This window comes from Canis lupus, chromosome 37 (genome assembly GCF_003254725.2).
Source record: "Canis lupus dingo isolate Sandy chromosome 37, ASM325472v2, whole genome shotgun sequence".
Taxonomy (NCBI): Eukaryota; Metazoa; Chordata; class Mammalia; order Carnivora; family Canidae; genus Canis; species Canis lupus.
In genome coordinates this window covers 20,245,864-20,259,034 of record NC_064279.1, presented here as the reverse complement: position 1 = coordinate 20,259,034, position 13,171 = coordinate 20,245,864, and the positions used below count along the sequence as shown (strand labels likewise).

General features: G+C 32.6%; 1 protein-coding gene and 1 long non-coding RNA gene across 7 annotated transcripts in view; one reads left to right on the top strand and one right to left on the bottom strand.

Annotated features, from left to right (window-relative positions):
- The window catches only part of ERBB4 (erb-b2 receptor tyrosine kinase 4), a 1,110,465-nt gene that overhangs the window by 242,234 nt on the left and 855,060 nt on the right, over positions 1-13,171 (top strand). The window lies entirely within an intron of this gene.
- Positions 123-13,171, bottom strand: part of LOC112656404 (uncharacterized) — a 40,067-nt gene continuing 27,018 nt past the window's right edge. Inside the window, exon 3 of the long non-coding RNA XR_003134304.3 lies at positions 123-241. This is a non-coding gene — a long non-coding RNA (uncharacterized LOC112656404). The remainder of the gene's footprint in view (positions 242-13,171) is intronic.

Below are 13,171 nucleotides of genomic sequence, written 5' to 3'. Positions count from 1 at the left end.
CACTTGCATTATCAAGCATAGGGTATAATCAAATATAAATAATTAGAGTGTCTTGTTAATAAAGTGAAATAGAAATCCTAACCATCCCTCCTGTCTGAAGCACTGTAGAGAGAAATACTCACTTTTACCACTTTTCCTGTTCATTGTAGCAATTGTTAAGTGATGATCGGATAAACTTAGCATCATTTTCTGCCTCATTTTAGTCCCCTTACACCTTGGAATGCAAATATAAATCTTCCTCCTGATAGCAAAGGAAAATAAAAATCTTAGTGTCTCTCTCCCTCCACTCCTCATCCTTTCTTCCCCTTTCCTTCCTTATCTCTACTTTCTCCTCTTCTCCCTGATTCTTTATTCCCTCTCTCCTCCCACCCTTCTTTTCTTCCTAAAGGTCTTTCCAGGAGCAAATCTCCTCTGTTACTCTTTGTCATAAACAGTTGTTTATGCACATGCGTGGGAATAATAGCTTCAAAATCAAGGGAAGATTATTCATTTAAGTGGAAATAAAAGAAAACAACATAGTACGCTCGTCTGTTTTCTTAACAATAATGGTAAGTGCCATATTTAAAAAAAATAATCTCACTAATTACCTAGACAAAGCTAAAATATTTATTCATGTTTTATAGGAGGTCATAATGTTTTATCCTTTTGGAAATTCACAAGAGCCATTCATCTCCTTCTTCAATTACATAAATTATTTGACTTTTGATATACCACGTACCTAATAAAAATAAAGAAGGTGATTGCTTAGGAAATCCTGAAACTCATATTTTACTAATCCTTTATTGTACTTCAATTATATGGGGTAATAAAATGGAATCTAATTCACCCTTATTTTGATGGCTCATAAATTTAAATACGTGGAATTGTGGAATATAAGCTGTTATGTTGCAAAGTTGATTTTATTATACCAGCTAGAGCTAACATAAGTATTTTGAAATGGGACAATTTTATACAAACAGTTTACATCTACCTAAAGACAAATAAATTATTAAATATTTGTATTAAGTATATTATCTTCTTGTCAGCACCTATCTCATAACTCCAAGAGATGGCGCAAATAAATAATGGCTCTTCAATTTTCTGTGTGCCGGTGATTTATATATTTTACAACCCCTTGAGGTAGGTGATAGTGGTTTCCTATGACATGTGGGGAAATGGAGGCTTACAACATTGAACTAATTTACCCAAGACCGCATCTCTAGGGACGCTTGGGTGGCTCAGTGGTTGAGTGTCTGCCTTTGGCTCAGGTTGTAATCCTGGGGTCCTGGGATCGTGTCCCGCATCAGGGTTCCTGAAGGGAGCCTGCTTCTCTTCTCCCTCTACCTGTGTCTCTGCCTCTCTCTGTGTGTCTCTCATGAATAAAATCTAAAAAAAATCACATCTTTAGTAAGCCGTGAGATCTATCCACGTTTGAATCGGGTGCTTCTTCAACCACCCCACATTAGCTAACGATGAGAATGAGAGGGGGTTATCCAAAGCAGCAAGACACAGTTATACTTAAAAATGTCCACATAGCCCTGATAGTGACAGAAGGTAGAGAAGTAGTATCTTGTAATATTACATATTATATTTTCTGACAGTCTTATGTTTTATTTTAAAAGTTATATGTGGGTTTTTAATTTTATGTTTTTATGGAAAGCAAATAGATGTAGTTTTGCTTACCATGCCTCAAAATCATGTTTACCTTGTGATTTCAAATGTCCACATTATCTATATTTGAGAATCAAAGAGTTAAAACAATATGTAGTTATTATGGCATTTGAAGAAAGTTATACAGGTGGGCTTATTAATATTGTTTATAGGAATGATGACCCCTGGATTTGTATGGTACATAACCTCTGAATTCATGTTCATCATCCCTGAGCATGTAAGAATTTTTATTACAAAAGTTACTAAACTTTCAGGAGTTCCAAGTTTGTCATGTTTACTGAGGAATATCTAACCCCTAGCATGTTGTCTGGTCAAAACAGATGTTTAATTTATGTTAGTTGTATGAATGAATTATTTCTGAGACACATAATATGGTATGGGCTAAGGCTTTGAGATACATATCTCACAAATCTATTTCTTTAGAATAGGTTGAGAAATACTTTTTTTATTATATATATTTAGATGGAATATATTGGTCTCTAATTTTTTTATTATTTTTTATTTATTTATTTTTATTTTTTTTAAATTTTTTTTGGTCTCTAATTTTTAAGTCAATTCATTATATATTAGAGTTTTCAGACTATACATGTTAGGGAATTGGGATGGCACCTAAAGAAGACATGTGATGTTTAAGCTTATCTTTATTTAACATCATAAAAAAACTAGGCAAAAGGAAAATATAGGAATATGAGTATAATATTTGAGGGTTTCAGACATGAGGATATGATCGTGATAGGAGGAGTTATGGTAAGAATAGGGCAAGACAGAATCAGGAAAGGAAGGTTTACGATATTTTGTAAGTATTATAAAAAACATACCAATATATACTATCTAATAATAATGATGTAGCTAGAGGTTAACTATGGAACTATCCAAATCTTTTAACACAATTTATGAAAAACATTTTAATGGGATAATATTTCTGGCTTAATATGTAAAATTAGAAAATCTGTTTTATTTTCTAAGCCATCTTTTTCAATGAAAAATATTCTGTTATGAATTAAGGGCCTTTGCTTTGTAGAGACCTTAGTTAAGCACATGCAGAAATGGTGCTACATTTTTCTGAAACTTATCTTACAAGGTGTGGATGAAGTAGAAATAGTGATATTTATACATTGGAGAAATGTATAAATTGTATAAATGTCCATGGATCAAAATAATTTCTAAGATTAGAACCCAGATTGTCTAAATCCATTTGGAATGGTTCATCTGAAAAAAAAATGTAGGTAATTATATTTCCCACATGTTTTGATCATTTCATAAAATCACAAAGTGGGTATATTGTTTAGTTCTGGCACCTGATCTGCAATTATTAATTGGTTCCCTTCATAAACCCTTATGTCTTTATCCTATCTCATTTTACATCTTCCTTTTTCATCATCAATAAAAACAATTGTATAGAGCAAAGTCTCTCAATTGTGTGTGTGTGTGTGTATGTGTGTATTGGGATTCTTTTGAAATCTGATCAACACTGTGGTTATTCTTGCAAGAAAAATGCAGATATACTATTATATTCAAAATTTTCAGTCAGTTTCATAAAGCTCCTAGCTAAAAAAAAAAAACAAGCAAAAAATGAGCAAACCCTATATAACAACGTAAATGTTTTATTTAGTAATCCTATTTATATTAGACTGCTTACATTGCTTTTATGTAATTGTTAAGTGAAATTGAGTGTTTTAAAATGCTAAAGCCAAGAGCATGTGAATATGGGTCACACACACAAAAAAATGAAACGAAGCATAATGTGCAAGTAGATATTCTCAGGAGACCTGTTCAGCAGAAGGGCACAGTGTTAGATGTAATTTGTTTATTGACAATCTCCGACAATGGTGCAATGAACCAGCAAACACCACAAAAGTAATGAATCCTTTCCTTTTTTAAGTAATTATATTTGAACAGTTCAAATTAACCTGTGGTTTGAGGCTACTGCTTGGGTGAACTAATTCGCTGATGTAATGACTTTTCTTATTTTTGCTCCAATGATTTAGGTAAGAAAGGAGGATAAATGAAAATATGGGGCCATAAGTTTATACCTTAGTGGGAAAAAAAAAAACTGTTGTTTTCTGCAAGTCACACATGAAGACTATCTCCAGCTGATCTAATGTAGGACATGGTAGTTAAAATGTCAAACTAAAAACAAATAAAATTTTTGCCATGCTATGTGGCAATACTGTGAATAAAATGAGCTGAATTGAAAGAGATAGATAGTTTGTGAAAACTATTATAAAGATTCACCAATCTTTTCAAACCACAGACTGCTGTTCTGTTGGCTATCACTGCTCATTAGTGCTTGAAATTTAAATTTCGAAGGGCCTGCTGCTTATCCTGATGCCCAGGATGGTGATACCATGCTGGCATTATTGGGGCTATTATTTCTAAATAATGCTGTATCATTACCTCTGTGTCCCTGCCATTATTATACATAGATATTCAGTAATGAGACTGAAAGTAAAATCTCAGGGGAAGTTAGGTAAGATTTCACAGCACCTAGGACAAGTGCCACTATTGGTTGCTACTCCATAGATATTAGTGAAGGAAATAAGTGCACTTAAGAATGCATGTAGTGTTATATGTTTTCTAAAATGATAAAGGTTTTTTCATGCACTATTTTTATGTTATATATTTGTGAATAACTTAGACTTTTTCCATAAATTATGTATCTTAAAATTGAGAAGATAACATTGCATTCTTCAAAAAGGATTGACTGGCATTAATGTTAATATTAGAATTTAATGGCCCATAAATGATTCTTAAATTTATGGCAGAAATGACTGATGTCATTATGAGTATGACCTCTTGCAAGCAGCGTAACATAGTGGTTTGATTTGTTAGGTTTGTTTCTTGTATTATTAGCTGTGTATGATCTGGAAAATGTTGTTGATTATACCTCACTTTCTAGATTTGAAAAATGGGACCAATAATTGTAATACCTAGTTCACAGATTTTTGTGAGGATTAAATGAGGTTATATTTGTAAAGCTTTTCACCCTGTCCTAGCGACAGGGCTAGCCCCTGGAAAACTGAGCTCACAATAAATGTTATCTATTACTAGGACAATTATTATTATTATGTGAAGAAAAGTATTTCAAAATGAAATAGAAATTTTGTACAGAATACATACACGAATATGTCATCCAGGATGGATATATATCCCTTTGAAGCAATCATTTCAGGCCTGGCATCCCAATTTCTAGGACTTCCTTAAGCATTGGTTGATCTGACATCTATATCCATAGATGCCACTCACTTAATTTTCCTCTGTACAATCATCATTTTACTATGTGTCTGACTTCGCTGTATGTTGTGAAGGCAGCTCCACAGAAGAGCATGTTCTGTTTCTTAAAAGATAAGTAAGTAGGGATCCCTGGGTGGCTCAGCGGTTTAGCACCTGCCTTCAGCCCAGGGCGTGATCCTGGGGTCCTGGGTACGAATCCCATGTTGGGCTCCCTGCATGGAGTCTGCTTCTCCCTTTGCCTGTGTCTCTGCTTCTCTCTCTCTGTGTCTGTCATGAATAAATAAATAAAATCTTTAAAAAAATAAGTAAGTAAATAAATTATTTAATTGAGAGGGAGAGAGCACAAGCGGGTTGGAAGGCCAGAGGGAGAAGCAGGATCCTCATTGAACAGGAAGCCTGACTCTGGCCTCAACCCTAGGACCCCAGGATCATTACCTGAGCCAAAGGCAGATGTTTAACTGACTGAGCCCCCCATGTGCCCCAAGAGCATGTTCTTTGATTCCTAAATTGAAGCTCTTAGTAACCATCTTGATACAGAAGGTTTCATTGAAGATCATGAGCAAGGTTAATGACGGTAGTGTCCTGGATATATGAGGTAGCAGTTCCCAGGGGGTATAAAATAGGGAAGGAGAACCCTTATTTTACCTACACAAAAGTTCTTTAAAAGGCCCCTATAGTCATGGCAGGGACTGAGGAACTAGTTGTGATGGTTCCTGAAGGAAACCTACTTCAGATAAGGAACACTATTGAGTTTCTCTTTCTACCAAAAATACAACTTTTGTTATACACAGAATAATCTTTTCCAATTCCTGAAATGTTAGAAGATAGTGAATATCCAGTTTTTATATTTTGAATTAGATTACATAGAAATGTAAGTGCACCAGTAATGTATTTTTTCCATGAAGTGAAGCTTCTGTAAAACATTTTACTATATGTAGAAAATCATCTCTTTTGCCAAGTGGTATAGAGTTAGGATTGATCTTCAAGCACAAAAAAGCTGAGCAATAATAAAATTGTGTCCTATTTAGAGCAGTCAAGAAATTCAAAACTATATCTAGATTTATGGAACTAGACCAAACTTTTAATTAAGTTTTTTATGAACTGTTAAATTCCCAAAAGATCCTCCTCTTTAAAATATGTTAGTGAGAATGTATTATAGTAGGATAATGATACATTTTCCCAATTGTTTATATTTTGAACAAACATAATTAAAGCACCAGATTTCAACATATTTTTTAGCTTCAGAAAAGGATATATTTTCATTTATTTGCTATTTTATTATTTTTGGCAGCTAGGATGAAATGACTGTTTCAAAATTCAAATATTTTTACATTAAATTCACATTGATCTTTTTTTTTAATATAGTATTATCAGGCTGTTTGACCACAAATATCTTTAAAATAAGTAATGGAATCATTGCTAGTGAACATTCCATATATATTTTATATATACTGTTAATGTACATATATATTTGTATATGTTTATATTTATAATTACATTTAATTTAAAATTATATTTGAGTGCACATTAATATGTACACCCTCCTTTCATTGTCTTTTGAGTTTTTTCTCAAAGCCTTTTTACTTTGAGATATTATAACAAATATGTATATTAAAAATCTGTAAGTAAAGATGTAAAGATGTCTTTTTACATGTGTTTCACTCAGATTTATCTTTTACAAAATGAAAGTATTAGCTTTAGAGATATAATTCCTTTAACAAAAACTTACGTATCTTTTTGTGTTACAAAATTTGTGACAAAATAAATGATAAATTGTTAGCTTTTAAGAAGCAGGCAAAAATGGGATCACACTTATACTGTAGAATTGGTCTGTTTTGATCACAAAGATTTTCATTAATGTTTAAAAATGTCATTTGGGTAGGGATGAAGAAGAATGAGAAGCCAAATCCAACAACAGATCGATTTTTGTTTCAGTAAAATGTTTTTTGTGCACATTTGTGTCATGCATAATATTCATTTTAAGTGAAAACTAAAACAGATTTATTTGAAATCTAGGGTGGATTATGTATTGCTGCCAATTAATTTTAAAGCTTTTAAATATAAATAGTGATGCTTACAAATATTCATTTACTCAAGAAATGATAATAGCTCTAAATATGTATTCAGATATGAGTAACAACATACTTATAAGTTGACTTAAAACTGAAATGATGCTTATGAGAATTACTGCAGAAAAGAGAATTTAAGGTGAAGAGGTATGAGCCAGGAAGAGAGTGGATAAGAGATGATGAAGTAAAGATGGGCAACATTAGTGAGTTATGACTATCCTTAGGGCTAATTGGTGCTACGGAAGACCAGTGAGAGCTGGAATCATAAGGCAGTCTTTCTTGAGGGAGCTATACTTGCTATGAATGCAGACTTAGTATTAAGGTGGAGTGGAACAGTGTGGTTAGTACCTGAACGTGAGTTCCTCCTTACATTTCACATGTGTACCTCATTTGCCTCATCCTGGTTCCTGTCCTAGTGAATACTTGCAAGTCTCTGTCCTCTTACTCTCCAAACTCCTCCTGAAAATCTCCTCAGATTGTTCATCTTCAGATGGAAGCCAGTGGCGAACAAGATGCTGATTCAGCCTCCTGAGTGAGGTACAGAGTAGAGAGTGGCTGGGGAAGGGTTCATATTACTCAGGAGAGGGGCAGAGAGAAAAGAGATTGGAGAGGTATACAAATTTAATTTTGTCCCTTTGAATACACTTATTTTGATATTCCTCCAAGTTCTTGTACATGACCTTGACATATTTGTGCATATTACTGAAGAACGTGTACATATGGCATTTCATATTGAATATATCAGTGTCTTTTTCTCTGGATTAGAAGCAGATGGAATTCCCTTATTGGAAAACATCAGTCCTCTGCTTTCCTCCTGATTAGCCTTCTTATTCCATTCTATAATTATCCTGCATTGTTCCAGGGATGCATATTGGTGACTAGAAATTGGTAGAAAGCTGCAAAGGGTCTCTCTAATGCCTCAGCCTTGATCAAACCTAACTGCAGTCCAAATGCTGTGGTGACCCTCATGTTTGCTAATCATTATAGCTTAAATTTGCAATGAGATTTTAAAGTACCTAATATGCAGCTATTCACATCCTGAGTGCTCAATGAATAATAGCTATTAATTGGGTTGTCTTTTCTACTGATTATCCCAGAAGTTTTTATAGAGTGACAACAGAGCTCGATCAATCCACAGGTCATCTGTTTTAGATAACTTCAAACAAGAAATTAAAAAAAAAAAAAACAGCGAGTTGACTGCATGACATTGATGATGAGTTCGATGAATAGTTGACAAAAGTTTTAGGGCTGATGAGTCTGAGTTTTATGTTTTGGGCTTTCTGACTAAAATTCATGTATTTACTCTGGTTAGAAACAACACCACACAGCATTTAAATCGAAGACTGTGTAAATGTATCATTTCCCTACGTCACAGTAATATAGCTAACATTTACTGAACAGCTACTATGTTCTAGTTATTTTATGTATAATATTGTTAAACTTTACCATTTCATTGCATCATGACTGAGATTCACAGAATAATTTGTACAATGCCATAAAACTAGTAAACAACAGAACAGGGACTTGAGATCTTGTTTACCTAATCACAAACCCCTGTCCTTCCTACTAGATCATGATGTTGTGGTAGACCATAAATCGAGTGTGTATGTACACAAATAAGCTCACACACACATACGTGCATGCCCACATGAGTGTACGAATTTTCTCTTTTGGGACAGAGAAATGCATGAAAGTAATATAGCCAATGAAAATTCTCTCATTTTAAGTTTTACTTTTTAAAGTTAAGATCTATGTCATTCGGACACTCAGGAATCCTACCACAGCTGTATAGTCAAACAAATCTGTCCTCTCTCTTTCTCTCTCTCTCTTTTTTTAATGTTCTAAGTCACATTTCTTAATGTGCTGATTTGTTTCTTACGGGTTCTTCAGATAATTTTTTATTAGGTAAAGATTGATATTTAAAAGGGTTTCATTATGTAAATAGTGATAATTTAAAAGCAAGAAGTCACCCATGCGTTGAAGACATCAATACATCAGACTTTTAATTGACAACTTGTAAGACCTGCTTGTGATTTATAGCTCGATTACAAACTCACTCTTCCCCCTCTGCCAATGGAATTGGCAATATTTTTTCAGCCCAGATGGTACATTAGCCTTGGCCAGCTGGTTCTCCCCATGCTGCCTCATCACAGGACCGTACAGCAAATATCACCACGTATGACCCAGTTCAGTAGGTAACACATGAAGGCTTCATGCCTGGCTTTGCCCTCAGGCATATGGAAGTGAACCTGAATGAGATTTATGCATCCAAATTTTTACACTCTATCAAGCTCCCCACAGTCATTCACTTTTCTGACCTGACTTTTGGAACTGTTTAGAGCAGATATATAGAGCTATAATATATAGTTCTAAATTTGGTTGTATTGTACCATCCTTAATTTTCACATTTCAATTATTTTGCTGATTTTAAAACAATTTTAGAGATCTTAAACAGTATTAAATATGTCAGATTTTTAAAATGTATATTTTTAAGGAATTTTTAATAAGTACAGTTTCAATAGCACCCATATAAATAGGCATAGAAGAATATGTTTTGACAAATTTCAGTGTCATAATTTTTAATAGATTGGATACAATAACAATAGCTAATATGCATTAAACTTTGCAGGTTGAAATGACTATTCCATACTGTACTAGATTAATTACTAGATTAATTACCTATACTGATTACTATAATTTTAAGATATAAAATTATGAATGATATGAGAGAAAGCGAGATAGAGAAAAAAAGTCTATTTACTGCAAAACAGAATCACCCTTTGAATATATTTTAGATTAGGTGAGAATAGGAACACAAATTTCACACTTTTAGAATACTTTCAGTTTTCTCCCTAATAATTGCTTTCTATCTCAAATAAAATATATAGGTAATTCATAAATTATTTGCATGATAGATCCTTCTACATAGTTTTTCCATTGGATTAGAAAATAAAATCTTAACTATGTTGCATATTTGTATATGTGTACAGGAAAATACAATACAAATGATAGCCTTAGAAATGTAGATTTTATTTTATTTATTCATTTAATGTTATAGTGACATTATTTATAGAGGGTTGTCCCTATATTACTTGGTAAATTTGGTTTTACTGTTGAAAGAAATGCATTTTTTGTGTGTTCAGTATCAATTTGATTCTGATTTTCTAAGGGAACTGGAAAAGGAAAATACTTTTTGGTATCTGAAAGAGGATATATTTGTGTGAGGGTTGCATGTGTACACATCTTATATCATGGATAATACATATATATCATAGGACTTTTTCTCAACCCATTTAGTTAATTTAAATGTGAATAAAATAGTGCATGGTAATGGTTGTTTTGTGTAATTTTTTTTTTTGTGTGTAAATTTTTAATGAAGTTTTCTGTCTGCATCAGTTCTGACAAACTTTTAAAAAAGTTATTTGGAACTATTTTCCAATATTAGGAGCTACATTAAATTTTACAGAAATGAGACTTTTTATTATGGAGTGATTTTTTTAAAATAAATCTTTTGGGATCCCTGGGTGCCTCAGTGGTTTAGCGCCTGCCTTCAGCCCAGGGCATGATCCTGGAGTCCCGGGATCGAGTCCCACATCGGGCTTCCTGCATGGAGCCTGCTTCTCCCTCTGTCTGTGTCTCTGCCTCTCTCTCTCTCTCTCTGTCTCTCATGAATAAATAAATAAAATCTTTTAAAAACAATAAAATAAATCTTTTCCTGGAATTCTTTTTATTTTTATACAATCGATAGTTTCCACATTATAAGTTTTAAAATAATATTTATATGCTTTTGAGTGTATTTAAGTAGATTTTTAATTTTGGAGGGTTTTATTCAGGATTTTACCTTAGAGCATAGTTGGTTGTGTGTGTGTGGTTGTCCTTAGTGTTACCATTTCATAACCTGAGACATTTACAGGCTTAGGTTTTGGTTTGCTTACTGAATCCACCACAGCATTCAAACTACCTCAGTCTTGTAGCCTCCTTGTTTAATTAATTTAATACCATTTACATTTTCATTTTCTAGGAGTTATACATGTTTATTCTAATAGTAAGAGTTCTTGGGAGGACCCTTTCTTGTTTGCTGGTTTGATTTCTGTTCACTAGCATTAAAAAATGAAAATTAAGGCAATCTTTTCTAATTTATTTTAAACATACTTTTACTTAATATATTCATTACATTTATAGATACATAAACTTAAATCTTCAAGTTAACTCTTTGGTTTCACACAATAGGGTCAAAATGCTTACTAGTTTATAAAACTTTTCAAAGCTCTTTTCTTCTTTCTACAAACACTATAATGCTGTTGCATCAATGGTCATTGAAATATTCACCAATCTTAAACTTTTTACTACTACACAGTAGTAGTGTATTTACAATTAAACATAATTTTTTAATGCCCAATTATATTTGTCTTAATTTTTTCAGGTTGATTGATTGTAGGTCAAAACTAATTTGGATAGAGGAATTGTCATACTTGATTATATCATTACTATTTTTTAATCTATGATATCACTAATAGAGGTTAATATCACAGTAATTCTAGTACGTAGCAGAATATTCAGAGATCATTGAACTAGTGGTAAGAATTAAGTTCTGGTTACATTTCTACCACTAAGAAATTCTATTAAGCAAACTATTTTACTTCTCCGAGCCTTGTTCTTTATAAAATTAAAAGGTTGAAAATGTCCTTTCTAAGTTTATTTCAATTATAAAGTGAAAGCATGTTTAAACTATGCTTTAAAAAAGTCTTTAAGTCAGAGACATTTTTTAGCAGCTGGAAATCATAAGTAGGAGGCATTTGGTAATTTAAAACGGATTTTTTGAATTCCAAATTGTTCATTTTCAAACAAAAAAAAAGCATATTAGCTTCTTCAGAAATGTATTTCCAGCATTATAGTCAAAGATAGTAAAGATTCTTAGTCCTTTAACCTCATTTTTCTCATCTGTAAAACAAATACTTTCGACTTCATAAAGTGCTGTGACAATGAATGCTATAACACAGGTAAAATATTTGGCTCTGATAAATTTTAGTTATATTAATGTTTTCTTTAAGAACAAAGTAAGTATAAATACATGTATTCAAGAGAACAAACAGAAAAATTAATTTTAACAGTCCACACTGCAAATTATTTTTCTTTTCTCTGACATTTTTCCTTCAATGTAGTTGTTCTGAAGGAGCCTGATAAAATACATTTGAAAAACAGAGGTAAGCTTCCTGAACATATTTACAATGTTGTGAGGAGAATGCTTATTATGAATTTGCTATACAGTCCATTAAATTTGATTTCTCTATTTAACTAAGTTTTCAATTTAAGTTATAATTTATATATATAATATTATATATTTATATACACTAAAAATATTCAGACTTTGTAACTCAGAAAAAAGAAAAAACTAAACAGCATCTGTGATGCAATCACATATTTAAAGCATATTTTATCATCCTTTTACAAATGGGCCTAACTTAACCATTATCAATGAAATTAGCTTAATTTTAAATGCAAATTGTTCTCTTTTTTCCATGGGGAAAAAAAAAATCCAGTATAAAGCCTTTTTAAAACACATGATAGGATTATGCTAAGGCTGATTAAAATATATGTAGGACTACACTCCTAAATGTTCCTTAGCATCATCCATAACTCTGTGTGTTCTCTTTTATTAATTTGTATTTCTACAGGAAGTATTGTTGCCATGGGCTATGTAAATACTGTTTCAATCTTAAACATGCTTGGACAGATAAGGATATTAGACAGCTACTCAGGTCTAAATGCTGAGGCACAACTCTCTTTCCCATAATAGGTTTCCTGCTCCATCAGACAGTGTGGTGGTAGAGGTAACTAATATTTGGAAGAAGTAGCCATAGAAAACACCAACTGTACGGAAACATTTCCCTTTTCTCTGGGGTCTCTTACAGCCTTCAACTAGAGTGATCATTTTTACACATGGAAACATATGTACTTATACTCAAATACACACATCATACTTGTACTTTTCAATCTTGTTCTGTTAAACTGTAAGTTCCATAACAGTTTTTGCTTCTTTGTTCCTGTGTGTACATTGCCTGGGTAAATGACTGCTACATAGTACATGTTGAATATTTTCTCTTTGCTAATTTTATTAGTTCATTGATATACCTTCATTCCTCGCACATAGCAGACACGTATGCAGACATACAAGCAAAGAAACAGCAAAGCATGTGATATGTGACTATTAACACCTG